The sequence below is a fragment of the Onychomys torridus genome, chromosome 10, assembly GCF_903995425.1.
Source record: "Onychomys torridus chromosome 10, mOncTor1.1, whole genome shotgun sequence".
NCBI classification, from domain to species: Eukaryota; Metazoa; Chordata; class Mammalia; order Rodentia; family Cricetidae; genus Onychomys; species Onychomys torridus.
In genome coordinates, this window is record NC_050452.1 from 13,424,723 (window position 1) to 13,450,837 (window position 26,115).

The window sequence follows — 26,115 nt, forward strand, 5'->3', positions numbered from 1 at the left end:
CCCTCCACTTTCTTGACAGTTGGACACCTGGAACTCTACCTGGGGCCTAGCCGAGGATCTCTGCATCCACTTCCATCAATTATTGGATGAGAATTCCAAGATGACTGTTAGGGTGTTTAGTCATCTGATCACCAGACTAGGTCAGATCAGGCTTTCTCTCAACCATGGCCAGCAGTCTACAGAGGATATATCACTGTGGATTTCTGGGGACCTCTCAAGTACTCTGCCTATTCCTGTTCTCATGTGGTCTTCATTTATCATGGTCTGTTATTACTCGTTCTCCCTTTCTGTTCTTGATCCAGCTGGGATCTCCTGCTCCCCTAAGCTTTCTTTCCCTCAAACTTGCCCTTCATTACTCCCACTGTCGTCCAGGTTGTTCATGTAGATCTCATTCATTTCTCTGTCATTGGGTGATCCCTGTGTCTTTCCTAGGGTCCCGTTTTCTAGGTAGCCTCCCTGCAGTTGTGTAGCAGTCCAGTCATCTTTGTTTTACATCTAGTATCCTCCTATGAGTGAGTATATACCATGTTTGTCTTTCTGAGTCTGGGTTACCTCACTCAGGATGATTTTTTCTAGATCATCCATTTGCCTGCAAACCTCATGATGTCATTGTTTTTCTCTGCTGAGTAGTATTCCATTGTGTATATGTACCATATTTTCTTTATCCATTCTTCAGTTGAAGGGCATCTAGGTTGTTTCCAGGTTCTGGCTATTACAAACAAAGCTGATTCGAACATAGCTGAGCAAATGCCCTTGTGGAATGATTGAGCATTCCTTGGGTATATGCCCAAGAGTGCAACAGCTGGGTCTTGGGGGAGATGGATTTGTAATTTTCTAAGGAAGTGCCATATTGATTTCCAAAGTGGCTGTATAAGCTTGCCTACCCACCAGCAGTGGAGGAGAGTTCCCCTTCCTCCACATCTTCTCCAGCATAAGCTGTCTCCTCTGTGTAGTTAGAGATTTCCTGCCTGGCCCAGTCAGAACAAATCTCTCTCACCCACCAGTCCCACAGTCTCTCAGACCCAACCAAGAAAGCACACGGAAACTTACATTGTTTAGAAACTGTATGGCCGTGGCAGCCTTCTTGCTATCTGCTTCTTCTATCTTAAATTAACCCATTTCTGTTAGTCTATACTTTGCCACATGGCTTGTGGCTTACTGGTGTCTTTACATGTTGCTTTTCATGGCGGCGGCTGGTGGTGTCTCTCTCCAGCCTTCTACTTCCCAGAATCCTCTTCTCTCTTGTCCCGCCTATACTTCCTGCCTGACCACTGACCAAACAGCATTTTATTTGTACAGAGCGATATCCACAGCACTTCCCCTTTTCTTTTTTTTTAAGAAGGTTTTAACTTTTACATAGTAAAATTACATATAACAAAACAATTATCAAGCAAGAATTATAGTTACATTATTAAAGAAGATATCCTATCTATCTTATATTTGTGAGTTCAAGGTTTTATATCTAATTTATCTTTTATCATAACTGAGGAAATTATAACTATCTAGTCTTCAACCACATCAAAGACCTCAGAAGGATATAATATTACCTGAGAACTGGGAGAAGGATGCAAGCAACTTTCGGGAGTCTTGCAAGGTAGACAGAGACAGCTGGCAGCCTGGACAGTCACCTAATGTTCCTTTGTAAAGTTGGGGCATTTGTCTTCAGCCCACAGGGCTAGAGTCTCTCGGTCACTTCTCTCAGTGTCCTGTAGAACGTCTGGCAGTTTCCTCTGCAAAGCAGGAACCTGAAGGACCATTTTGTCAAGCAAAGTTTAGTGGTCACCTTTCTATGGGTCCTGCACGTACAGTCCATCAAGCAGTCCAGGCAAGAACAGTTTCTTGCCCAAATGGCTATTTTTGCCAAGGTGAAGATAAATTCCATATGAAGTGTCTTCAATGCCCATCTTCCTCTCTGAAGTAAATTGGTGCTGCCAGGAGCAGACATGTCTCACTGTCCAGAAAGTCTAAATTTTAAAAGTATTTTAAATGCCATATTCTGTAGGTCTTTGAAGTATTTGAAGATTACCTATCTATCTGAAATATCTCTATGTATATCTAGAAGACTTAACTAACATGGCTATGAGTATGATTATCATAGATGACTAATTATTAATCTATTTTTAACTATCCATTTCAATTTAAAATGAGCTATACAAACATAATACCTTAAACAGGAGTAGAAATATACACACAGTATAACAAAATTAACTTCAATTTGTATCAATAGACTAAAATCTATACAAATGTAAAACATTTTAAACAAGTTGTTGCTCTTTGGAAGTAAGTTCCTTAATCTACCCTTTAATCCTGTTATATCTATATCATATCCCCTTTTCTTCTTTAGAAAGAGATTGCATTTATAATCAAACTGCTTTAAATAAAAATATTGGTTTCTCTCTGTCCCACACCAGAGGGCTCTTCTGATTTGGGACACAAGAATCTCTTAACCTTTTCTTTTAGCAATATGTCTTGGGTTTAGAGAAGGAGTGAGCCAATTCCATCTCCAAAGCCAGCTTGATAATTTTGGGAATGTGGGCATAGTTTCTCTTACTACTTCCTGCTGGAGGGGGGCGCTGTATCTTATGGGGACACAAAGAAAATTTTAGGATTATGGAGTAGTCCATTAGGGTGAACCTTTGAGCCAGTTGCCTTGAAACCATTCTGGATGTCGGATCATCTGGGCCATGGTGTCATTGGAGACCTTTCAGGTGGTCTTGGCTGATCAAACCTGATGTATCTTAATCTGGAACAAATCCACAGCCTCTGGTTTTATTGTTTAGAAACTGTATGGCTGCAGGCTTCTTGCTATCTGCTTCTTCTATCTTAAATTAACCCATTTCTGTTAGTCTATACTTTGCCACATGGCTTGTGGTTTACCGGTGTCTTTACATGTTGCTTTTCATGGCGGCGGCTGGCGGTGTCTCTCTCCAGTCTTCTACTTCCCAGCATCCTCTTCTCTCTTGTCCCGCCTATACTTCCTGCCTGACCACTGACCAAATAGCATTTTATTTGTACAGAGCGATATCCACAGCAGCAATATCCACAGCACCTCTGTTTTTGATCTTAGCCACTCTGACAGGTGTAAGGTGGTATCTCAGAGTCGTTTTGATTTACATTTCCCAGATAATTAGGGATGTTGAGCAATTCCTTAAATGTCTTTCAGCCATTTGAACATCCTCTGTAGAGAATTCTCTGTTTAGTTCTATAGCCCATTTCTTAATTGGACTGTTGGGCATTTTGATGTCTAATTTCTTGAGTTCTTTATATATTCTGGATATCAGCCCTCTGTCAGATGTGGGGTTGGTGAAGACCTTTTCCCATTCTGTAGGCTGTCGCTTTGTCTTGTTGACCGTGTCCTTTGCTCTACAAAAGCTTTTCAGTTTCAACAGGTCCCATTGATTGATTGTTTCCTCTCAGTGTCTGTGCTGCTGGTGTTATATTTAGAAAGTGATCTCCTGTGCCAATGCGTTCAAGAGTACTTCCTACTTTCTCTTCTATCAGGTTCAGAGTAACTGGATTTATGTTGAGGTCTTTGGTCCACTTGGACTTAAGTTTTGTGCACGGTGACAGATATGGATCTATTTGCAGCCTTCTACACATTGACATCCAGTTATGCCAGCACCATTTGTTGAAGATGCTTTCTTTTTTCCATTGTACATTTTTGGCTCCTTTGTCAAAAATTATATGTTCATAGGTGTGCGGGTTAATGTCAGGGTGTTCAATTTGATTCCATTGGTCCACATGTCTTTTATGCCAGTACCAAGCTGTTTTTTATTATGGTAGCTCTATAGTAGAGCTTGAGGTCGGGGATTGTGATGCCTCCAGAGGTTGTTTTATTCTACAGGATTCTTTTGGCTATCCTGGGTTTTTTGTTTTTCCATATGAAGTTGAGTATTATTCTTTCCAGATCTGTGAAGATTTGTGTTGGTAATTTGATGGGAATTGCGTTGAATCTGTAGATTGCTTTTGGTAAGATCGCCATTTTTACGATGTTAATCCTGCCTATCCATGAGCATGGGAGATCTTTCCATTTTCTGACATCTTCTTCAATTTCTTTTTTCAGGGACTTAAAGTTCTTGTCATATAGGTCCTTCACATGCTTAGTTAGCATAACCCCAAAGTATTTTATATCATTTGTGGCTATTGTAAAGGGTGATGTATCTCTGATTTCCTTCTCAGCCTGTTTGTCTATTTTATATAGGAGGGCTACCGATTTTTTTGAGTTGCTCTTGTATCCTGCTATGTTGCTGAAGGTTTTTATTAGCTGTATCAGTTCCTTGGTTGAATTTTTAGGGCCACTCATGTATACTATCATGTCATCTGCAAATAGGGAGAGCTTGACTTCTTCCTTTCCAATTTTTATCCCCTTAATCTCTTTATGTTGTCTTATAGCTCTGGCTAGAACTTTAAGTACTATATTGAATAAGTATGGGGAGAGGGGACAGCCTTGCCTTGTTCCTGATTTTAGTGGTATTGCTTTGAGTTTCTCTCCATTTAATTTGATGTTGGCTGTTGGCTAGCTGTAGATTGCCTTTATTATGTTTAGGTATGTTCCCTGTATTCCTTTATCATGAAGGGGTATTGGATTTTGCCAAATGTCTTTTCTGCATCTAGTGAGGTGATCATGTGGTTTTTTTTTTTTCTTTGAGTTTGTTTATATGGTGTATTACATTGACGGACTTTTGTATGTTGAACCACCCTTGTATCCCTGGGATGAAGCTAACTTGATCATGGTGGATAATTGTTTTAATATGTTCTTGGAGTGTGTTTGCCAGTATTTTATTGAGTATTCTTGCATCAATGTTCATGAGGGAGATCGGTCTGTAGTTCTCTTTCTTTTTTGCATCTTTGTTTGGTTTAGGAATCAGGGTAATTGTAGCCTCATAGAAGGAGTTTGGTAATATACCTTCTGCTTCTATTGTGTGGAACAATTTAAAGAGTATTGGTATTAAGTCTTCTTTGAAGATCTGGTAGAATTCTGCAGTGAAACCATCAGGTCCAGGGCTTTTTTTTTTTGGTTGGGAGTCTTTTAATGACTGATTCTATTTCCTTAGGTGTTATTGGACTATTGAAATGGTTTATCTGGTCTTGATTTAACTTAGGTATGTGATACCTATCCAGAAAATTATCCATTTCTTTTAGATATTCTAGTTTTGTGGAGTAGAGGTTTTTGAAGTATGACCTGATGATTCTCTGGATTTCCTCATTGTCTGTTGTTATGTCCCCATTTTCATTTCTGATTTTGTTAATTTGGATGCTCTCCCTCTGTCTTTTGGTTAGTTTGGATAAGGGCTTGTCTATCTTGTTGATCTTCTCAAAGAACAAACTCTTTGTTTCATTAATCCTTTGTATTGTTCTCTTTATTTCTATTTTATTGATTTCAGCTCTCAATTTGATAATTTCCTTGCATCTGTTCCTCCTGGGAGACTTTGCTTCTTCCTGTTCAAGGGCTTTCAGGTGTGCTCTCAAGTCACTAGCATGAGATTTTTCCAACCTCTTTATGTGGGCATTCAGTGCTATGAATTTCCCTCTTAGCACTGCTTTCATAGTGTCCCATAAGTTTTGGTATGTGGTGTATTCATTTTCATTGATCTCTAGGAAGTCTTTAATTTCTTTCTTTATTTCTCCCTTAACCCATTTATGATTCAGTTGAGCATTATTCAGTTTCCATGAGATTGTAGGATTTCTGTAGTTTTTTTTGTTGTTGAAATCTAACTTTAAACCATGGTGGTCTGATAGAACACAGGAGGTTATTCCAATTGTTTTGTATCTGTTGAGATTTGCTTTGTGGCCAAGTATGTGGTCGATTTTTGAGAAGGTTCCATGGGGTGCTGAGAAGAAGGTATATTCTTTTGTGTTAGGATGGAATATTCTGTAGATATCGATTAAGTCCATTTGAGCCATAACATCAGTTAAGTCCATTATGTCTCTGTTAAGTTTCACTTTGGCTGATCTGTCCAGAGGTGAAAGTGGGGTGTTGAAGTCTCCCACTATTAATGTGTGGGGTTTTATATGTGATTTAAGCTTTAGTAATGTTTCTTTGACATATGTGGTTGCCCTTCTGTTTGGGGCATAAATGTTCAGAACTAAGACTTCATCTTGGTGGATCTTTCCTGTGATGGGTATGTAATGTCCTTCATCATCTTTTTTGATTGATTTTAGTTTGAAGTCTATTTTTCTGGATATTAGGATGGCTACAGCAGCTTGCTTCTTAACACTATTTAATTGGAAAGTCTTTTCCCAGTCTTTTACTCTTAGGATGTGTCTGTCTTTGAATTTGAGGTGTGTTTCTTGTATGCAGCAGAAAGACGGGTCCTGTTTTTCTATCCATTCTGTTAGTCTGTGTCTTTTTATAAGTGAATTAAGTCCATTGATATTAAGGGATATTAATGACCAGTGATTGTTCATTCCTGTTGTTATTTTTATTTTTTGGTGGTAGTGTGTGTGTACTTCTCTTCTTTGGGGTTTACTGCTGTGGTGTTATCTATTGCCTGTGTTTTCATGGGTGTATCTGCCTTCCTTAGGTTGGAATTTTCGTTCTAGTGCTTTCTGTAGGGCTGGGTTTGTGGATAAGTAATTTTTAAATCTGGTTTTGTCTTGGAAGGTCTTGTTCACTCCATCTATGATGATTAAAAGTTTTGCTGGGTGTATTAGTCTAGGCTGGCATCCATGGTCTCTTAGTGTCTGCATTATATCTGTCCAGGTCCTTCTGGCTTTCAAAGTCTCCATTGAGAAATCGGGTATTATTCTGATGGGTTTGCCTTTATAAGTCACTTGGCCTTTTTCCCTTGCTGCCCTTAATATTCTTTCTTTATTCTGTACGTTTAGTTGTTTAATTATTATGTGGCAAGGGTACTTTTTTGGGGGGTCTAGTCTGTTTGGTGTTCTATAGGCTTCTTGTATCTTCATAGGCATTTCCTTCTTTAAGTTGGGAAAGTTTTCTTCAATAATCTTGTTAAATATATTTTCTGTGCCTTTGAGTTGGTGTTCTTCTCCTTCCTCTATCCCTATTATTCGTAGGTTTGGTCTTTTCATGGTGTCCCAAATTTCTTGGACATTTTGGGTCATGACTTTGTTGGTTTTAGTGTTTTCTTTGATGAATCTATTTCTTCTAACGTATCCTCAACACCAGAGATCCTCTCTTCCATCTCTTGCATTCTGTTGGTTATACTTGCCTCTGAAGTTTCTGTTTGTTTACCCAGATTTTCTGTTTCCAACATCCTTCTGCTAGTGTCTTCTTCATTTTTTCTATGTCCCTCTCCATGTCTTGGATTGTCTCCCTTGCTTTTTCATGATTTTCTTTCAAGGATTTATTGTTTTCTTCTGCTTTAATTGTCCTTTCCTCCAGTTTTTTATAGCATTCTTCCCATTTTTTGTTTGTCTGTTCCTCTACTTTATTTTTTATTTCTTCTATATAAGATTCTAGCCTCTTCATGATGTTACTTATAAGGTTGTTTTCTTCTTCTTCTTCCATTCAATGATGTTCAGGTCTAGCTCTGGTGCAGATGGGAGTTCTGGGTCGGACTCATTTGATACAGTTTTAAGTAAGAGAAAACGTTTCAGGTTACCAAACCTCTCTGTGCAGATTTGTAATAAAAGTCATTTTTTTCCTAAGTGGGTCAATGTGACAATTGTATTCAGTGACTAGTCATGCCTAATTCCTGTTGTAATAATGGTGAATGATGAGTATTGAAAGAGGATCAAGGCTTTTTTTTCTAGTTTTTATGGTGGCTATGTGGATTCAACTTTCTGTGTACTGAAGCAGCAAAAATATTTTTCATTCCCAAACAGTCCAACTTATGTTAGTCTTTTGAGGTAACAATTGTGAAAGAAGCCATTTAGGTGATTTATTTAATCATCTATTTGAATGTGTGTGTGTGTGTGTGTGTGTGTGTGTGTGTGTGTAGGCCTGAGCATATGTATTTTCCCCACATGTATGCAATGTAGATCTGTGCAGAGGCCAGAAGGGGGTGAGTTCCCAGATGCTGAAGTAACAGTCTGTGGTAGTTTGAATGGAATTGACCCCCTAATCTCATAGAGTGGCATTCTTACGAGGTGTGGCTCTTTTTGGATGGGTGTGGCCTTATTGAAAGAAGTGTGTCACTGTCGAGTGGGCTTTGAGGTTTCCTGTGCTTGGGATACCTCCCAGTGTCTCAGTCCACTTTCTGTTGCCTGCAAGATGTAGGACTCTTAGCTGTTCCTCCAGCACCAAGTCTGCTTGCATGCCATCGTGTTCCACCATGATGATAATGGACTGAACCTGTGAAACTGTAAGCCACCACCTCCACAATGTATTTTCAATCAAAAGAGTTGCCATGGTCATGGTATGTTTTTGCAGCAATAGAAACCCTACCTAAGATACAGGTGGTTGTGAGTCACTCAGTGTGACGCTGGAGACTGAATGTGGGTCCTCTGCAATTGCAGCAAGTGCTCTTAACTGCTGAGCTATCTCCCCAGCTCTGAAAGAAGACTTTTTATACTTCTTTAGTCTATTATCCTGACTTCATCTGTATCAGTCAGTGAGAATTATCTTCTAATTTCAGTACACCGAACCAATACTAATTCTATTGGAAGTACCATGGTGACTTTTTTCTTGCATTATTTCAATAGCTTAATAAATTTGTTCCTTTAGTGAAACATTAGCATAGCTGTAAACTGATGTTAATCAGGCATGACTGGAGTCTCAGAATATGCTTTAGTTGGATAAGGTGCACAAAGGGGTAAAGCACAGATAATTCAGTGCTTCCTCCACAGATTTTCTTCCCATTGTTATTGTCCAATTTCACTTTCCTAAGCTTAGCTAATGGACTGTTTTGTGCAGATGTCTTTCTCTACCATGGATTGGAAAATTAGTGTGCATATTTATAAGCACCATTAAGATGATGTTGACAATGCATTTATATATCTAAACTCACCAGAGCACATGCACACACACACACACACACACACACACACACACACACACACACACCACTTGCTTTTCACGAAAGACTGCCATTTTACTCTTAAGCTTTGGGAAAACTGAAGGCATGAAGCCAAGTGTATTCTTAATTTCAACCAGTAGAGGCTTGAGCTTAACATGAGGTCTGGAAAGCAAATGCAGTGACCTTTAAAGGAATCAAGAAGAAGCTATTTCCAGGATATTACTAAATGCTACATTTTAAAGGTTCTAACCTTATTCGATATAGCTGTATAATGTTGGAAAACCCTTATGAAGGAAGGGTCTGCATCTGTCCCATAGTACAAGTCACTTACAAGAGCGATGGGAAAAGTTATTACTTTCCAACTTGCACACAGCAAAGTTCAACACAGCTCCTTTTGTGGCTTGCTGCATGAAAATAGGGTCTAAAGATTGTTTGAAGAATTGGAAGCTTCTTGACCTAACAAAAATTATAAAGCTTTCCACAAATAACAACAGCTATATCATTGTGCCAAGCATCTCATGTCCCTAGTATATATATATACTGCACCTCTCACAGTCCATGCCAGCCAGCAAAATTGACCCTTGATGAGTTTGTGACATTAATTCTATTCATTCTTTCAGTCAATTAATAATAATTGATCTACAACACAGAGAATATGAATAAAGAAGAGGTCTATGGGAGATAATTATTTTATTGAAAGATGCCTTAAATAATTTTTGAACCCCAAGGCAAAGGGTTTCCAGTATGAAGATCTCTTGGGTTAATTTTTAATAGCAACAACAACAAAAACAGTGCGTCTGTAAAGGGATTTTTTTTAACAGTTATTAAAGTTTCCAGGATTAGAATGAGAGATGGAGAAAGGGAGGGAGGGAGAGAGAAAAGGAGGAACAGAGAAAGACAGAGACAGAGACAAAAGACTGACTTTGAGAACACTGGTAAAACTGATTCTCTATGGTATGCTCTATAAAACATTGACACTTGACCACACTCTTGTGTGGTTAATTATTCTTGATCATATTGTGGTTTACAGATTGAAAATCAAGATTTCAGCAGGTCAATGTAGTGAATGCTTTTCTCACTCTGACTGCAGAACCCACATCTATAGAAGGAGTAAGTTGCCAATTGTCTCAGTGTAGGATTTACAAGTCAGCCAAGCACAGTGAAGCATCAGGTGGGGCCCTCATAGTCATAATTATCTGTAGTTCACCTTTATGCAAACTCAAAACAGTAGCAAATCATACTGGTTATCTATGAATCACACTGTGTATAAAAATATATTACATTGATTATCTTACATAAGTAGACTCTTGTGGCAGACTGAAAATTTTGTTTGTTTTTAAAGTAGACTGGAAAATCCATTTCAACCTGGTTAGCATAAAATTGGCTTTAGGTATTAATTGGTTTTCCACACCTAGAACTGAAAGGCTAAGCCCACAAGCAGAAACCAACTATGTGACACTTATAATATCCTGAGTTTTCCAGCTAGACAGAATATTCTTAGGGCTCTACTGAGGTCAGAAAAACAATTGTGTAAAGGTTCTGAAACCTTTACTTACAAACCAAAGCCCCAGGCAAAGAAACTAATCCGTACACTGAAAAATAAACAAGGCTGGATGTGGAAGGGAATCAAATAGTTAAAGGTGGCGTGCAAGCCGAATTGGAAAGTGAGTTCCGTTGTCAAAACAAGGAGAGGAAAAACTGGAAAACTCAGCAGTAAAATGTTCAATTAAGAAGTTGCTTAAAGCCAAAGATTTTACCAATGATTCCCTTGTGACTTGGGACACTATGGTTCCAAGTGTCCTTGATTGTGTGACATAAAACCTGAACTCTGTTAGCAAAGGCTGTCTACTAATAGCATGAACTACTGAAGAGTCAAGCTATTCTCGTTGAGAGTCTCTAGCATGAAACAGAACACATGCTAACTTTCAGTGTGACCCAGCATCACAGGAAGTCAGATGTTACATTTTATAGTGTTCCTGTGGTATATTTCCTGCAGCCTGAGACATGAAAAGATGAACCTGGGAAAGCTAAAGCCAGTGAAGTCCTCCATACTGGCCATCTTAAATGATCTGTTACTTAGTCTTGGCAACTCTTTGTTCTCCCACTGTTAGTAAAGCAAACTTCATGTATAAGAGAGTTGTATTTACTAATAACCCAACAAAGGTAACCAAATGCAATTATAATAAAGAACACACATTACAAGTTTATGTTTCTTCTCATTCTCAGGATTCTCTACAGGAACAGAACACAAACATATAAATGAAGACATAATATGTATATGAACATGAACATATGAATTGATTGAGTCTATTCTAAAATAGTAACAACATCAGAATCACACCCAAGAGCTGAGGACCCAGTAGAGACTCAGTCCCTGAGACTTGAGTGCTTGGTGATCTAAACAGTGCCACCCTGGCTGTCTCTGCTGGAGAAGGGTCTGACAGGTAGTTCAGACCACGAGGCTGGGTGTCACAGCAGTCCCAGTCTAACACCAGAAATCTGAAGGATTAGTGGAGAGCCACTGATCCCTAGTCCATGCTGAAAGCCTGAAAACACTGGTTCTGATATCAATAAAGGAATGAGCAGCAGTGATAGGATAAATCAACTTAGTGGCAAGGGGGAAACCAAGCCAGCAAAGGGTGAGATTATCTTCCTTCTGCAATACCCTTTCCATCTGGGCTGCTACCAGAATGTGCAGCCCACAATCAGGATAGGGCTTCCCACAACAGTCAAAATCACCTGTGTACTTCTTCACACCTAACCAGGTGTTAATGATGCTTGGAGAAGGAGAGACATTAACTCTTGTGTTAAGCTGATAAGGTACCTGTGCTCCTGCAGACAATCCCTTGCTGAGCTGCTGAGAGCAATCCTAATGCCACAGGGTCACCAAAACTAAACAAGTAAGGAGGACTAGTTGAGGTAAGGAAAGGGATCAATAGGTAGGGTAATGGAAAGTAAATGTGATCAAAATGCATTATATACATAGGTGAAAATATCATAATGAAGCACACCATGTATAATTAATATATAGTAATAGAATGTTTCTTAATAGTTCAATTTTTTCTTTTCTTTTTTACTTTTAGATTAACTAATCAATTAATTTTTCTATTATCAGCTTGATACAGTATAAATTCTTACCTTAATAGTGTAATGTTTCATTGAGGGTTGCTCAGAAATTGAGAATGTTTTTAAAGCTTTCATTTTAGGATGACAGATCCAAGTTATTTGCATATTGACTACAATATTGAAGCATTCCATTTGATTACTTGAAATTGTAGGTATTGATCTTAGTGGGTTTCCATTGTGCTCAGAAAGACATGTTTTATTCACTGTTTTTAACCACTCATTGTAAGTATCTTTTTCTCCAACATTTGACAAACTTACATATTGAGAGTCTTCCAACCAGCCTATTTCTGAACATCAGGCCAAAATGGGACACACTCAGAGTGGACATCTGAGCCACACTGGTGGCTGTCACTGGTTCTCTGTAGATAAACAGCATAAGGATAGGCACTGAGGAGCGGGCATTTTGTTTTTAATCATCAAGGTTATGCTCTTCCTTGCTGCACAAAGTTACTATAACCTCACTTCTGACCCCAGTATGCCATCACCAGTCTAACAATGGCACTCACCTCATGCACACGGGCACACACACACACACACACACACACACACACACACACACCACACACACACACATACACACACACACACACACACACACACACACACACGGCATTTGGGGGAATCTCTAAGGTAGTGTGAGTTTTCAGAAGTAAAAAATAAAAACTAAGTTGCTGGGTTATTTTATTTATTTAAGGCAGAATTGCCAAAAGCTGATATAACTATACAAAGCAAAAACAAAAACAAAAAAATAACTTCCATCATTGTTAAGGACAGCAGCTTCCATGAGATTTGATACTCCATCCCAGCACAGGGACATTTGAAAGGTACCATCTGCTAGCTCTTATTTCCAAACAAAATATTAAGAATATTGCCTTAGTTTTACATACTTCTTGGAAGTAGAGTGATTTATAACTTATATAAATATTTATACCTCATTATATGTAATGAAAAATACTTATTTTGATGTCTGACTAAGATAGCTATAAGAATAATAAAGTCAATATCTAACTTTGATAATAAACTTAATTAACTTTCTACTTAAAATATTACTTGAGGTCCATTAAAACATCAGAAAATATTATAACAGTTTGTATTATGATTTAACAAATCACTCAGTGTTAAATATTGCACAAAATTGATAATTTTGAGCACACTGAGACACTGCCAAAATCAATGGCATCATTTGGCATATTCAAATATTCTATAAAAGTCCTTCTTTTAAAACCTTTGAATAATTTTGTTGACAGCCTTATCATAGTAAGACAGAGTATTCAGATAGAACGGTAGCACATTTGTAATTCTAGTACTTAGGAAGTGGGGGCTGGAGGACCTATGTGTAATTGTTTAATATATGTCTGAATTTTTTAAATTCAAAACACACACAATTATATTCAACTCTATCCCTGAAGGAAAATGAAAATAGGTAGCTAGGAGAGAGGTAGGTTTCTAACATGGTACACACTCAGGTACAGCTCTGGGTGTATATTTCCTCTTGTGACAGAAAGATATTATCATTAAAGCCTGCACAGCCAGATGTTCACATCACATAATTCAAATTATTCTTTATCAAACTTTATGGATTCTACAGATTCATTCCTTTTTCTGAAAACTTGGAAGGTTGAGTACTTATCACCCAATTGACAAACATCTGTTACTCTGCTCTGACCACATAAGCTATACCAAGCTTGTTTTCTGAAATAATAAAATGGGTCATAAAGAAGTGAAACTCAGGGAAATGCTTAGGGGGAAAGATTTGTTGTTGTTTATCTGTTTTCCCAATTTGTTGTTTTAAAATGCAAGGGGGAAGACAAGGCCTACTGAGTTAATCTGCTGTGATACATTAATGGGAGTCAAAGCAGAAGGTCCTGGATTTCATCAGATCTTTAAAATAAAGATGTGCAAACTAGAAAGAAGACTTTGAACAAAGATAGGTAATGGAAAGTTGAGCCTAATGCAAAGGAGAAAAATATGACTAGATAGAAGAATCGGTCAGATGCTGTAGCTCAGAAGAGACAGGGCACTAATGATGAAATGCCTCAACTCTGTGGAAAACCTCAAGGCATCAGAGGACTCAGGAGGAAAGGACCCAGGACTCACCTGACTACATACTCAATACAGCCTGTCATTCTGCGATTCATTCACTAAGTATTCTGCCAGGAAATCTGCTAGAATCAGGAGGTGTCTGTTCTAGTCAGAATCATTTTAGGCATCTTTACATAGAAAATAAGACACGTAAGTTTCCTACTTTGGTGGAGTTTACAGAGATGCACATTTACCATATATGCGTATAATACCAGCTGCTGATAGTGTTAAGAAGAAAATGGTAGCAAAGTAGGGAACATGGGTGGGCTGCACTTCCAATAGAATCATCCAGGGAGGACTCCCTAAGCAGGTGGTATCTGAATGTAAATAACTTGAAGTAAAGAGGTAAGTATGTAAGTGTAGAGACAAAAGACCTTAGGTCAAAACCCCTGCATAAGGGAGGGGGTTGATATGTTCAAGGAATGAAAAGATGACAGCCTGGAAAATTAGCTCTGTAGTTAAGAGTGCTTGCTGCTCTTGCAGAGGACCAGAGTTTTGTAGCAGGAATCTTAAAAGTTCAACAAGACAGTTACATCTACAGAGTTTAGTTCCCAGAAACCACACTGAGTGGCTCAAGACTGTAACTCTAGCTCCAGGAGAGGTGACATTTTCTTCTGGAATCCAGGTATCCCTGCATGCAAGTACTTTCAAGCATGAATGTATGCATACACATATACACAAATAAAAATAAAATAGATCACAAGAAATGATGGTGGAGGCATGAATTTGCTTCTAGCTTTTATTATCTATAAAATTATTATCTATAAAAAACACCATTTTGTATGACACTAATATACACAGTAAAGCTATTCAAAAGAAACAAAAGAAATAATCAACAGAGGAATGTAGTGATGAGGGCAGTCTTACCTTCAGGACAAGACAAAGCACTTACTAGCCTCGAAATTCAGGGTTGTTGTGATACAGGGATCACCCCATGGGTTAGTCAATGGTGGAGGAAATCCTATTTTGTCATGCTCTATAACTTACACAAATTCCTATGAATTAAGCACCATGTCTGCACTATTTGTTTTGACAAAAAGTAACTATCTGTCTACTTTTCTTTGAACAATCTTCTTTTCTACTTTTATTTTCTCTTGGGGGATTCTGTTTTCTTTTGAGATGTCATAAAGGCACACAGGTTAGAATGGTAAGTAAGGAATATATTTACTTTCATTAGGAAAGCTAATCGACAGAGGCCAATTGTAAAGCATGGCAATATGTGCAACTGGTTGAAATGTGGAAGAACCTATGATAATTAAATGGAAAAAAATGTACCTGTTTCCAACAGTAGATTGAAAATTTCTGTTTCATTCACACTATCACCTTGAGCTCATATAAAGTTTGATGGTGCTGATTTGGCGATCCTTGCTTGGATAATGCTAGATGTCCTGAGCACCAATATTGACAGCATACATGTGTTCTCTTGACATGACACCGCAGGGCAATATCATCATCTGCAAAATTCAAGGTTAAGAACCAAAATAAAATTTCAAAAATAAATAAAAAACTATGATATATGAAGCAACCTTATAAAAACCCATTATTTGATAAATTAGATTCAAAGTATAGTCTTTAAAAGGAGTTTAGATCAAAACCCCTTCATGGACAGTTAATGCTAGTCTTAGAAGATGTATGTTGTTAAATGAATGTCACAGTGTCAGGACAGGATATCTCCCTAGAGTTATTGGTCAGGGAGGTCCCAGGCATCTCCATAACAGTACAGGATCTTTTCATTGTGCTAAGTTACTCACTGTGGTAAAAATATATTGCTAAAGACACCACATACTTGGGTGTCTTCAAGGATTATACTAAATCCAACAATGCTACACAATAAAAGCCATGGAGGGACCATACCCCAATATAAAATACAGAAAACCCACAGTCAACATCATATTGTCTGGAGAAAAACCTCACAGGTTCTCATTCAGATCAGGAACAAGACAAGAGTGTCCATTCCACTCCTACTCTATTGAAGGACTATAGGTCCTAGAGCAAGAAAACAGAGCAGAAAATAAAGGGGTTACAAATAGGAAAATAAGCAAGGTATCCCTTAATGTACATGATATGATTCTATACATGGAACCCTAAAGACTCCACCAAAAAACTGTTAGAGCTGATGAACATTTTCAGCAAAGTGGGAGGATACAAAATTCACAAATATTGGTAGTTTTCCTATATCACAATGACTGAAAAAGAAATCAAGGAAGTAATCCCATTCATAACAGACACACAGACACACAGACACACACACACACACACACACACACACACACTAAAATACCTGAGAATAGACTTAACTGAAGAAATAAAAGACCTCAACAATGAAATCTTTAAGGCACTGGAGAAGGGAAGTAGATGAAGATACTGGAAGATGGAAAGACCTCCCATGCTAATGGATATAAAGAATTTATCTTGTGAAAACAGTCACCCTACCAAAAGCAATGTACAGATTCAGTGTAATCTCCATCAAATTTCTAAGGTCATTCTTCACAGATGCAAAAGGTAATCCAAAAATATATGCGGGTCAACAAAGGCCCAAAGAAAGCCAAGGGAATCTTCCAGGGAGGTATCACCACACCTAATTTGAAATCACACCACAGAACCATAGTAATGAACACAGCATGTACCATCACCAAAAATGGGAATAGAGTCCAGTGAATGAAACTGGGGACACAGATCTAAGTCCACAAATGTAGCTGGAGTTATCTCCAGTCCCGCCTGGGCTGGCAGCCACTCAGACTCAAATAAACACACAGATGCTTATATTATTTCAACTGTTAGGACTAATGGCTCAGGCTTCTTGCTATCTAGCTCTTATATCTTAAATTAATCCATTTCTATAACTCTGTACCTTGCCACATGGCTCGGGGCTTACCTACTGGTGAGTTTACATCTCACTTTTCATGGTGGCTGCTGACAGTGTGTCCTCCTCAGCCTTCCTGTTCCCAGAATTCTCCTCTCTCTTTGTCCTGCCTATACTTCTTGCCTGGCTACTGGCCAACCAGCACTTTATTTATTGACTAATCAGAGCAACACATTCACAGCATAGAGAACATCCCACAGCACACAAAACTACAGTTACCTGATTTTGACAAAGGTACAAAAATGTACATTTGCTTAAGGACAGTATCTGCAACAGATGATGTGGTAAAAACTGCATCACTATATGTAGAAGAATTAAACCAGATACTATTTTTCATGCTGGCTGCACAAAACTCAGTCCTGATATGAGTCAATTAATAGTTAAAATGTGTAAAAGTTGGCCATACATTGAGAGGTTCAATAGTCAACAAATAAAAAACTTGCTTAGCCAAAACTCAAAGATTAAAAGTGGGATACTTTTTAAAGACTGTAAGTATCCTGGGTGATTTTTACTGTGACCTGGGCAACTTAAAGCTGAACCAACAGTTATTTATTTTTTTCCAGACCTGAAGAATAGCAGGCAGAGCTCTCAGCATCTTCAGGGCTGTAAAGGATTTTGGAACACAATTTAACGAATGAAACAACTAAATAAAAACTGTCATGACATAAGGCCTGTATGGCTTTCTGACAATTTCTTAGGCTATTTTGTACAATAATTTCTTAATCAAGGAGTTTGTAGGTCAATGCATACTATTATTTTATGGAGTTCATCTTCACTTGACTATCTAACTCTGATAACTACAAGCAAAAGGAGCCCCCTTGGTGCTTCATTGGGATATGGTGCACTGTTATGAGGGTTGGCAAAGCTGAACTTAGGTGCTTCTTTAGTTGTCAATCACCCTCTGACTTTTCTGTATACAATGGCAGCAGTGACAAGCCATGAATCACTGCCTGAAGATTCCAAGAACACGCTGAAATCTATTACCCAGTCTATGCCAAAGCCACACCACTGAGGCCCAGCTCCCTAACTAATGACTAACTGTGGTGGAATTTTTTCTACAAAATAGTCAGAAATGCCCACAAAACATTCAAAAATGTGACTATTATAATATGTATGGCCATAAAAATAAGAATAATTGAAAATTTTAATAAGGAAGGAATCTAAAGGCAATATGGGTGCATTTACCCACTGGGATAATATAAAGTTATCAAAGATTGTACTTCTGAATAGGTTATGTTACAAGGAACATTTATGATAAAAATTATGCTTATAAATATACTGATATTTCAATATAAAATTCAAACTCAACTCAACTATGTAAAATATGTATGGATATATTCAAAATGATCTAAGGAGTGTTAGAATGCTAAAGCCCTTGTTTAGCAGAGATAAAACCTTGGGTTTATTTCCCAGCCCAAACAATCAAAACATTCTCTATAGTGGCTATTTGCAAATATGCAGTTAATTCTTGACAACTCTAGCTATTTTATTATAGCATCCAGTATTAGAGGCTACTCCTATGTAACTTAAACCTCTATGCTTCCAGGCCTTTGACAGTGACTATTATTAATAAAATTATGTAGATAGATGATGGAGATAGATAGACAGATAGATAGATGATAGATACATAGATAGATACATAGATAGATACATAGATACATAGATGATAGAGATAAATGATACATTGTATACATGAATGGAAATGTCACATTGTAGTCCATAAGTACTCACAATTATTGCATCTATTAAAATATTTTGAAGCAAAAGACATTTCTGGGCATTGTGGCACATATATAATCTTAGCTGAGGCAGGAAGATTCAGAGTTCAAAGTTAGGGCTAGATAGCAAGATAACTCAGCAGTTAAAGGCTTCTACTGCTAAGCCTGAGGACCTGAATTTGATCTCCAGAACTGACATGATGAAGGAGAAAAAGGACTCAAGTTGTCTTATGACATCCACATATGTGTCATGACATTCATGTGCCCCCAACACACACACACACACACACACACACACACACACACACACACACACACACACAGAGAGAGAGAGAGAGAGAGACAGAGAGAGACAGAGAGAGAGAGAGAGAGAGACAGAGAGAGAGACAGAGAGAGAGACAGAGAGAGACAGAGACACAGAGACAGAGACACAGAGACACAGAGACAGAGAGACAGACAAGACAGATGAGACAGGGAGAGACAGGGAGAGCCAGAGAGAGAGAAATGAATGTAAAAACATCAGAAAAAAGAAGAGTTTAAGGTCAGTCTGAGCTGCATGGGGGAATTCCAGGCCATCCAAGCTACATAGAAAGATCCTGTCTCAAAAAATAAAATAAAATGCAAGGAAACAAAACTGCAACCGTGACAGTAAACAAACAAAAAATGTTTTTTTTTAAAAAAGCAATAACAACAAGTAGAAACCGTGGTTGGGAAAGGGATGGAAGAGCAAGCAGTCCGTGTTTGAACAGTGACTGGTACGGAATGAAAACATTGGAGGGTGCTCTTTTTTTTTCCTCTGTATTTTCTACATTATTTTAAAAGCCAACTATTTACTTAAGTAAGGTTTTGCAAGATGAGACAGAGATTAAAATGCACCAGAAGCAGGTGGCTTATGTAGTAATGACTGACTTGAGAAAATCAAAGTCTACTTTTTATGAAGAAGTCCGGGTGAAGGGGGCCATTAAATGATTATGAGATGTGCCTTTGAGGTTTCCTGCTGTCCCTGAAGACTTTACCCACTCTAGGGGAAGACAGCCATGAGTTCCCAAGGCAACAGGCCCAGCTCCATTCTCTTCAGCCAGCTCCCACTAGTTGCCCACCACAGGACTGAAAGTTCACTTTCCGCCTGTCATTCTGCACCTAGAAAACTAGAGGCCTCTCAGGCAAGGCAAATGATGAATCCACTGTAACAGATCCTACAATACCCTTCTCAGCCTCTAGGAGCCCAAGCAGTCATGTGATATCTACCTGCTCTCCTTCTTCCCTTTTGCCCAGAAAGAAACAAGAACACTGAGGAGTGAGCTACAGCTTGAGCATCTCCTTCCCACCGCCTTCCCTTGAGGCCTCAAGCCTGCTCCAAACACTGCTATATTTCTCCTTCAAAGAAGAATCACAACACCAAAGCCGTATCCACAGAGAAATGATGGAGAGTCTAGCTCAGCAGCCCACTTCTGTAGTGTGTGGTCAGCTATCGCCACAATTTAACTTTTCTTCTCAGGATCCACAGTCCACAGATATTTGGCAAATCAGACACAGGGTGATGGAGTTCTTGGCAGGGAGGCTCTGCTGAGGGAGCACAGCGCGGGGAGGCTCTGCTGTGGGAGCACAGCGCGGGGAGGCTCTACTTCAGAAGCACAGCGCAGGGAGGCTCTGCTGAGGGAGCACAGCGCAGGGAGGCTCTGCTGAGGGAGCACAGTGCAGGGAAGTTTTCCCTCCTCTTTATAACCAAAAAGGTCATTAGAAACAAATGCAGGATCTTTCCTGAAAATTATCTTGTCTAACTTTAACCACATATTGTTAAGAAGACATTTTTGTGTGTGAATCTCAAATAAAAGAATCTAATTTGAATTCAGTTTTAAAGAACAGAGAGTGGAAAGAGAAGGGGACTTCATGGTTCTTTGAACAATAGCTTGTGAACAAGCTTTAAGCTCTGTTCTGGTGCCTTGCCTCTGAAACTCTACTTCCAAATGACTCCCCACTTTGCGCAATACATTTCCTACCACCTCCCTCCAACCCATTCCCGTTTGTCAGAACACCTCTGCTTTTAAGTAATCTCTCCCAGAATGTTATTCCACTGTTTCTTGGTTTGAGCAGCAGGGCCTTGGTTTGTCCCACCATCCTCTTCCTTGGGAAGCAGTCGCTGCAGTGAAGGGTTCTGCAGCCTTAAAAGGGGGCGGAGGCATGGAAATCCCTCCTGGTGTCTGTCCTGAATTGCTGGTGTTCTGTGCTGTGTGCATTCTTCCTTTGTTCTGTTCTCTGCACCAGACAGAAAGCAATCATCCTGTCTGAAATGTATCTAGAGCCAAGGCTCCATGTAAATTACAGAGAGAGATGACAAATTTCATGGCCTGGCTATGGTCAAATGGCAGATTTCACAGTTTGTCATGTATTAATAGAAAAGGGAAACAAACACAAATGAAGTCATCCCAATGGTTGGAAATAATTCCAGGGTGACTAGTTGATGAATTCAGACAATGGGACAGACAGAATGAAGGACAGTCAGCATGCAACCTATGATTTTAAATTTAATAAAAAGACTCTGTAGCTGTATTCTCAAACATCCACATAGTAAAGGTTTTATCCAAACCCAGCACACTTCACCCTGAGCCTGGAATGAGAAAGCCCAAATTCCAAAACCTAGGCGTGTCTCCTTCTCAAGAGAGAATAAAGCATCCGTGAAATGTTTTCATGACAGAGGTGGAGGGCCAATCTTAAGGGTCATTGGTGACACCAGCATTGACCAGGAGATTTATCTACCGGTTTGGAAACCTTGCACAGCTCAACCAATTCACCTGGAAAATATCTTTAAAAGATTAAGCCTGTCTTCACAGTCCTATCCATTTTTTTCAGTACTATTTCAACTTTATTTCTCTCTTTGCTGCCTCTCAGTTACTACTTTAATTTGTGAAACAAGTGCTGAATTGGGCTTCATTCACCATGGTATTCTAATCAGGGTCTTAAGAAAGAATAAAGTAACCCATCGTCATCTCTTTAGACTCAGATTCTGTAGCCAAGGCTTCGGGTTTGACATTCCTGCAGCTTACATGACTTGTTATCTACTATCTCAAAATCTTCCCTAAGAACTCTGGCTGGCTGGTAAGCCAGACTGGTGCTTTTCTTTGCACCTCATTATTTTTTGTCTATATTTATTTATGATGTTTGTGTTTTTGTGTCTTAGTAGAGTATTCTTGCTTGTGAATGAGACAGTTCTAGAGTATAGCACAATAACCTAAAGCTAGATGATTCATGAGAGCTGAAAGTTTCAGACTGTCTGATATTTGTAAATCTGACTGGGTGGACCACAAACATTCCATCTGAATATTTCTTGAAATCACTTTAGACTAGCCCTCAAAAAATAAAGGATCCTAATGAGAATATGGGAGCTGGTAGATGTGGAAGACAAAACAAATCATGTCACTAATCACTTAGAAACTGTCCAAAACTATGAACTAAAATAGACACAGGGCATTCAGCGGGGCTTATATAAAAAGAAATACTCCAATTCCCCAGCAAAGAAGTAGCATAGTTGATTTCCATTTTTGTATGTTAATATAAGCATAACCTTTGGCTTATTTCCAGTTTTGAAAATTATGACTAGCTTACTGATAACAAATAATGATGTCTGTGCTGTATTCACTTGAGAGATATTTAATACACAGAAAGGCAACAACATTATTTTATTCTCACTTGTTCCCTTCAGTGCTTATACAACAGTGTGCTCACACTCTCACCTTGCTCATATGTCACCATATAATGTTCTTATGTGTGTGTCTGGTATAACTGGAGTGTAAGTTCCCTTAGGGTAGAATCTTCATCCTCTTTTTATCCATCCCCAGAGCACTCACAGAAATGCAGGGCCATAAGTTCTAGCTGGATGTGAGACACTCTTAAGGCCCATATCAAGGCCATCCACTGCACAGATTGCTAATTTAACTGGAGTTGTTAGCAACAGGTCTTCTTAAATCATTGCTAAGGACTCGAGTCTCCAGCGCTCCCTGGAACCTAACCACTTAATATTCCCAGAACTGCCATAGAGAACAGTTTCATATGCAAATACAGCCACTCAGCTTTCTGATCATAGGAGTTCCACATTAAGGAAAGGCTGCCGGCACATCTGGTGTCCCATCAAGTTCCAAATATCACCATCAGCAAATAGTGAGCTCAGCTTAGGTGGGTGAGGATAAAGGCACTGGCCCCTGCCTGAGCCCTTTTCACATAGTTAATGGAATCTGGGAAATGCAGTCATTTGTTCTGTTTGTGAGGAGCACTGTAGCTTCTGGGAGGGAAGGCCAAGCTTAAGGGGAACCTATAAGGCAAAAGGTTTCTCCTAAGGCTAGTACTTTGTGCAAAACATGGCATACAGGATATAATTCTTTACCCCATCTTTCGTCTCAAGCTAAAATGGGGATAGAATATCAAGGGAGAGAGTGTGATACCATAGATCCAGTCTAGAGAATTTTCTTCCAAAATTCAGAAGCCAAGAAAATTTTCATGTTGAGTGAACAGCTAAAACTTAAAGGAACCAAAGCAGACCTAGGGAGATAGCTCCATAGGTAAAAGGAAATGTGAGAACCTGAGCTCAAATTTCTGGACCCCACATAAAACTGGGCATGTTACACAAACACCTCTGATCCCTATGCTCCTGCGGGGAGATGGAGGAGACAGGAGGATCCATGGAGGCTTGCAGGCCAGCCAAAGCATCTATGTCAAACAGGGTGGAGACCAACACCTGAGGTTGTTCTTTGATCTCCACAAGCACACTCTGGCACGCGCGCCCGCGCGCGCGCACACATACACACACACACACACACACACACACACACACACACACACGTTTTAAGAAAATAACCCAAAGTGGTCCTTGAATCCTTGGCCAATTTAAGAAACAGAGAAGAACTGGACAATAGAGATGTGGAACTGGAAGCTGAAAACAGGATGTTAATTATCAAAAGTAACAATGGTGGCAATGAGCTACAGATAATGTCCAGTTTTGTTGGGGTTCACTTTTCTGCCAGTTTAACTCATAGGCTTCAGCAATGACGTTTGAAGAACAGATGAAAAACCCACACTGTCTCTGTAAGTTTCCTTCACCTCACAGAAAAAAGACAATTTCTTTAACGAACTATACATGTGAAATTAATTCTCAGAATATTCCTAAAACGGGAGGTGACCAAAGCTGGCTCCCTTGACCTTCTTGACCCTGTCAACTACCTCCAGTTTAACAACTGGCCCCAGGTTGTTCTCACACACCCACTGAGGTTCTGTTCATTTCATTGCTGCCCGAGAGGCAGCACCTGGTGTTCTAGCCTGAGTGTTCTTGGAAATGATAAAGATGTATCGATACTCCTTAACGGAAGATGAAAGATGACATGTGCTGTTTCTCCCCCATCAAATACCTGTCGTGTGTATCTCAGGCTACTTTGCTCTTCAGTAAAACAGTGGACTTTCCCAACTGATGTACAATATCTCTAGGTATGGTGCTGTGTGGCTCTCAGTGGCAATCAAGGTGTGACTGGTTGGCAGCATAAGCTCTGGGGCTATTTGTCTTTATGAGGCTTGTCTCACACTGGCTATGAGGTTCTGAGAAAACTGCTTAATTTTGTCATCATCATCACTGTCGTTGGTGGTAAAAACAGGGTTTCATACAGCCCAGGCTGGCTTCTACTTGTGATATAGCCAGAAATGGCCTTGAACTCCTGCTACATGTACATCCCCATCACTGGGATCTCATGCATGTACAGACACACCCATTCATGTGGTGATGAGAATAAAGCCATGACTGTATGCGTGCTAGGCAAACACTCCCATAACTAAGGGAGATCTCCAACTCTGACTTCATCTACTTCAGGTGGCAGTTTATACTTTGGCAAATGGCTGTCCTTTCAGAAGTGTGCACTAGTTAGACAATTAGGCTGCCAGGGATGAGGTAATGGTAATCTCTCACTCCTTAATCTACCCACGGTTAATTTCTTGCTGGAGCAGGTCAGCCATTTCTGCTCAGAGAATTAGGCTGTGCCTGCTAAACAGTTCTGATTTCCAGCTCCTCCCAGAAGACGGGAAAGCAAGAGAGCAGAGATTTTGAAAGGCAGGAGTCTGTTTATACTTCAGAACCTGTCTCGTGGTTCCACTGGGTTCACTGAAGCCCAGGAATGTGCCCAGGAAGATATGGCAGAGGTTGGTGAGCACAACTGGGATATGTCTTCATCACTGTGAGTATATTTATGAGATAGGCACTGAGAATTTTGAACATCCAAACCCAAGATATGAACCAAGTGACCTATGGCTTTAGGAAAGTCTTAGAGGAAGCTTATTAAAATGCTGGCAAGTGATGAATAGAGACCTGCTTCACCCCTCAATAGCTTTATAGGCCCCCTGAAAAATTCACTCAGACACCGAAACTTAAAAAAACATAGGTTTAAATTTGAAATATTTAACACACTTGCTGTATGGATTTAAGGAAATTATCTAAAATCTGCATGAGTCACTACCCTCTGTATGAATAGAAAAGAAAGTTTGCTAACACCAATTAAGCATTTGAAATATATTTGGGCTTTTGATAAGTATTCAATATCATCCCCTGCTTTCTTGGATAAAGAGGGACATACTTAAGTGGAAGAGGGTTTGCCTGGCATGAGCAAAGCCTGGCGCTTGATCCCCATGCTGTACCAGTTAAGTAAGGGCGGTAACACCTTACTTGTTCAATCTTAACTGTAGTGGCCTAAAACCCTGGGTGTCTTTGTAAAATTTTCAAAAGGCTTCAGGGATCACTCTGGTTTGGGATAGACAGGAAAGTCTTCAAAGGAAATCAAGAACATCCATTGCAGTAGTGCCCAACCATGGTTAGCACTTGAGAAGCAGAAGCAAGAGGATCCGGAGTTCACAGTAGATTTGGAGCCAGCTTTGGTAATGTGAGTCCCTGTCTCAAAACAAAACATCAAGAATAAGAGAGGTGTGGGGAGTGACCAAAGTTTCTGAGCAGGTGACTAATCAGACAACAGAAGCAGGGATAAGAAGTTCGTATGCTCTGAGCCATTTTGATCCTGAGAATATAAAAAATACGTATAATAAAAATAAAAGAAGGGAAGTTCACTAAAAGTTTTGATCATCACAACAATTGACAAATATGACCTCATTAGATTGAAAACCTTCAGCACGGCAAAAAGAATGTGCTTATTGAGTCCAGCAAAAGCCTGCAGAGAAGGGAAAACACTGCTAGCTAGACATTTGTAGATTGATATCTAGGCTATCCAAAGAATTGAAAACATAAGCAAGGAGCTGAAGGGATGGATTCTTCGGAGGCTAAGATCACTTATTGCTCCTGCAAAGGACCTGGGTTCAGTACCCACCACCGCCACATGGTCATTCCCAATCATTTGTAACTTCTTTTTTGGAGGATCTGATG